This window comes from Condylura cristata, unplaced genomic scaffold (genome assembly GCF_000260355.1).
Source record: "Condylura cristata isolate star-nosed mole 26May11 unplaced genomic scaffold, ConCri1.0 scaffold00015, whole genome shotgun sequence".
NCBI classification, from domain to species: Eukaryota; Metazoa; Chordata; class Mammalia; order Eulipotyphla; family Talpidae; genus Condylura; species Condylura cristata.
Genome location: NW_004567116.1, coordinates 31,339,933 through 31,344,828, shown reverse-complemented (window position 1 = coordinate 31,344,828; position 4,896 = coordinate 31,339,933).

Here is a 4,896-nt window from a genome sequence, read left to right as displayed (position 1 = left end):
CTGTCTGTGGTGCTGGGGATCAGATCTTAGGGGATCACGTGAGGGTGGAGCTCATCTGGTCTCCTGAGCTCACAGGAGTGCCAGCCCCTCCCTAGGCAGCCTCCTGGCCACACCCTCTGTGCACACAGCCCTTTGCTCCTGTCCATTCAGGGGAATGGCTGATCTGTGAAGAGCATCCCGCAAAGTGGGGGGAAATACAGCTGCTGTGATGCATGTTAGGAACAGAGAAAAAAATTCTAGGGTTCTGCTCTAAAAATAATTTCTAAATTCCAGGAAAGGGTTTTGCTTTTTAAAAAGTTTAACCAAATTGTGTTTTTCAGAATCTCTCTCTGGTGCTTGCTTTTGTCTTTAGCTTCTCTCCCTCCCTCCCTCTCTGGTGTGTGTGTGTGTGTGTGTGTGTGTGTGTGTGTGTGTGTGTGTGTAGCAAGGACCATCGAGGCGGAGCTCAGGGACTGACGGGTCTCACTGTTGCAGAGGTGGGGAGTGGAAGCTGTGACCTGGGAGGGGCATGTGTGAGGGACATTCTGCTTCTCGTGTCCCCCTGGCTGGGGCAGTCCCCTCCATCTTGAACCCCAAAGGAGAGGGGTGAGAGGAGAGAGAGTGGCCAGAGAACCATGCCGGAGAGCAGTCATTCAGCAGCAGATCTATACCAGCCCGGCTACTCATTTGCCAAATACCTTGGAGTATATCTTCAACTTCACTAAGAATGTTTTTATTAATAGGTTCGAGAGGTTGGTTGGTTGGGTTGAGTGGACTTCAAACCTTTTTTTTTTTTTCATTTTCCAAGCTGCATGCCATTTTCCCTAAGGACATGACAGGAGAGCAGAGCAGCCTGATTAAGGTGGGACTTGAGGCTCACACGCCCTGGGCCTTGTGGGAGCAGATGAGGAGCCAGGTCCCAGGGCTGCCACAGCACCCTGAACATGAGAAAGGCACTTGCACCAGCCACGCAGGGCTCCTCCTCACACCCCGTTCCTTCAGTGAGCCTAGGACGTTAAAGTCAAAAAGTAATATTGACCAAAGAGGTCGGTCAGTATGCTCCAATAAGCTTCTTACTTCTTTTCTATTGCAGTATCACTGGTTTACAACACTAAGCGAGTTAGGGCAGTAGGTTCACTCCTCAGGTGTGTGTCACCACACCACACTCACCATCAAAGCACCCATAGTCCTTTGCCCTAGACCATTGCCATCCTCCTTCCCCTTCCACAAACCCCAGTTCTTCACTTGTATCTCTAGGGTTTGGTTTGGTTTAGTTTTGTTTCTCTATAGTCTACCCATCAGTGAACTCACCCGGCATTTTTCTTTTTCATTGTGACTGACTTCCCTTAGCAGATCCCCTCCTGTTCTGTACACCCCCCACAAACTTCTTAATATCCTTGTGTGATCCTGGGGTAGCTCTATTGTAAAAGCAACCACAGGATTTAGATGTGTGTGCATGACCCACATGTTCCAAGGAAGCATGGTCCTTGGGGCTCCACCCACCTCTCAGCTCCAGCCTTTCCTCAGCCCAGTCTGTCTGACTGGACGTACACTGTTTCTTACAGGCTTCCCAGTGTGTAGGGAGGCTCATGGCCTCGTTTGGCTGAGATTCTTAGGCCTTGCCATCTCCTCCCATCTTTCCTCTTTTAGGTCAAACCTGTTCCTGAATCCAAACTACCTCTTCTTGGAAACAGGTTTCAAACAGGAAGTCTCCCAGGTGTGGGAGGCAGCGGCTGATGCCCACCTCCGGATATCTGTCCTTGCTAACTGCCAGCGACGCTTCCAGGCATGGTCCAACCCCCTAGTCAATGCCTAGGCTAGCCCCTGGCCCCCACGGTCCTGCCTCAGCACACATTGTTGCCGAGCCGACAGGTCATGGCAGGGAGCTTGCAGAGGCCTTCCATGCTCACTGGGGTTTGGCTGGCTTTGGGGGCAAACTGGACTTGGCATTAATGAAGCCCACGCCCTAGAAAACTGGGAAAGAGACGGCTTCATGAGACTGTTCCAAGAGCTGCTGTTAAAGAGAGGAGTTCTGGAGAGCTGCAAGTGGGAAGAGGGTATGAAAGTGAAGTCAAAAGTCCAGGGTTTCTTCATGACTGAGGTAATGCTCCAGCAATGCACCTTATGTAACGGGCAGCTCACCTGATCTCTGTGCTCTCCGAGTGCCAGCCCCACCCTGCAGAAGCGCCTCCAGGCCCACAGTCACACCCTATACCCTGCACAGCCCCTTATTCTGCCCTCCATTCAGCGGAATGGATGAACTTTGAACAGGATCTTGCAGAGCAAGCAAAAGAAAGAGAACTATAGCCACTGTAATGCATTATCCATACATAGACAAGTTGAACAGAGAGAAGAAAATTTCTAGGGTTTTGCTCTAAAAATAATTTCTAGACTCTGGAAAAGTTTTTCTTCTCTCTCTCTCTCTCTCTCTCTCTTTTTTTTTTTTGGAAAGAAAAAATGTTTGTTCAAATTATATTTTCAGAACATCTGTCTGAAGCAGAACATTTGTCTTTAGCAGGGTTCCTATCCCAGGCTACAGAGTTACTGTGGCTTTTCCGTAACCACCATAGAAGGCAGAACTATCGCAGTAACTGATCTCAGGATTCAGCACTATCCCCACCTCAGAGAAAGGCTCTATACCCACTTCGCCCTTCAGAGAAACCCACAGCCATGAAAGTCTGCCCTTCTCCTTTTCTTTCTGCCCAGGACAAACTAGATTAATCTGGAAAGACTACTCTAGTGGACCCAGGATGTAGGCCCTGGGAAAGAGAAGAAGAGGGGCCTATAGTCTCTAACGTCACCAGCCTTCTCTCTGCCTCTCCCAGCTCCCCCTACTCTGCGTGTTCCTCCTTTCCCTCTCTTAGATACTTAATGACTATCAGCCAACTCTCCTCTGAGCCAGGTAAGCACCCACTGTCTGCCAGATATGAGAGATACAGAAGGGAGCGAGGCGAGATCCTGAAACAAACCCCTATTGTAGTCTTTTCACAATAGCAATAGTATAATGTTTTGTCTCTGTACAAGGTGTCAGGGAACAGATAACTCCCACTGCTAGGCATTCAGGGACCAGACCCTCGAGCACTTCTATATACTTGGAAGCAGAATAGCTGGTGACTGGAACAAAAATTCAAAACCAGATCCTGTGACAAAGTGTGTCTTCATTCAGTGTCAGCTAATTGGTTTGCTGAAAATGTACCATTTCTCTAGGGGGATGTGAGCTCTAAAGTTGGGGGAAGCTGTGTGTCTGATATGCCTGAACTCTGACTCTGGAAGGCAGCAGGCATATCAGCAAGGTCCCCCCAGAGCATTGACATTGGGTACCGTAGGGTCCCACCAAATGACTCTCTGCTTAGAGGGGTGCAGGTCGGGTGGCATATTGGTTTCGCTAGGAACCAATTCTGGCTGGTGGGAAGAGGTGGGAAAGGGCTGCCTGAGGTGCCAGCTGAGAAGCAAGTTAAGAGCCCTGATGGTGGTGGGGGGCTGCTGTGGTACAACAGTACCTGTCTCCGTGGGATAAAGAGATAGAAATTCTGCCATCCCTGAATGACTCAGACCTGGTCCTCCATTTGAACAAACTGCTTTTCATTTCCTGTTGGCTCTGCTCTACTCACATCCGGTGATAAGCTTTTTCAGATGCTCTTTGCCCTTCACTGAAATCCTTTTAAGAATGATGCCCTGGGGTTCACTGCCACATCCCCCACAAAAGGAAACCTGATGAGACTGAAGAGCTTGGATGGGAATGCACAGTACCAGAAATATGAGAATTTCTCTCAAATCAGTAACATAAGTTCAGTGAAATGCCAGGAGAAAGTTCAATAAGGATTTCCTCAGACCTTTACATGTGATTCAAAAATTCATGTGAAAGAAAGTGAAAGGATGGCTTCAATAATATTGAAGAAGAAAAAGGAGGAGTGATAAACCTTGCCAATTATTATGATCTATTATGAAGCCACCAATCTGAGTTCAGGAATGGATGAAAGCGATAAAGCAGAGAGCCCCAGCTGAGACTGACTTGTATGTAGATCCGTGATACAGGACAGAGGTGACCCTAATAAGGAAAGGACAGTCCACTCCATAAACAGTGCTGGGGGATTGGCTGTCCATATGGAAAAGATAAATTCAAGCTGGAATGGAAAAAAGAAAAGGAGGGAGGAAAGACTATTGGAAGAGATTGTAAAACTGTAAATCTAAGAGAATACGTGTGCAGCAATGAGTCAAGGAAATACTTTTTAAAGAAGAGTGTAACAACAATAAACCCAGACCATAAAGGAAATAATAAATTCACCTGTGGTGACAACTTTTGTTCACGAAAGAACACAACAGGCCAAGTAAAAGCATTACTCACAGACCATGTCCAGAATATATAAGGAAACTTTTCAGTCATGAAGGAAAATGCTACCCACTAGAATAATGAACAGAGGGTAAGCACTAGAGATTCACAAATAAGTGACACCAGGGTCCCATAAACAGAGGGGCTTCACCTTAACAATAGTTGGGGGAATCAAACTAAATCTGCAGTGTGGTATCATTTGGTCCCAGTAAACATGGCAAGATTTTCACTTTCTGACAGGACAGTGGTGGCCAGAGTACCTCTGGCTGAGCAGCTCTGAGAGTGAAGCTCCAAGTCAGTGTCACCTGGGATCCAGCAGCACTAACGCTAGATGTACAGAGAACGCTTCTTACACGTACATAGGAGACACAGACAAAGCTGTGGTCACTGTATCAATTAGAATAGCAAAAAAGGAAATGTTTATTAACGAGGTGATGGAGTACATAAATATGGTGCTTTTACTTAGTAGAATGCTAGCCAACCATCAAAAAATCAACTTGTCTCCATGAATACATGTTAAATATCAACATGAATACACCAGAAAAACTACTAAGGGAAAAAGCAGGGCCCCTCTGGTGGCTTAGGGC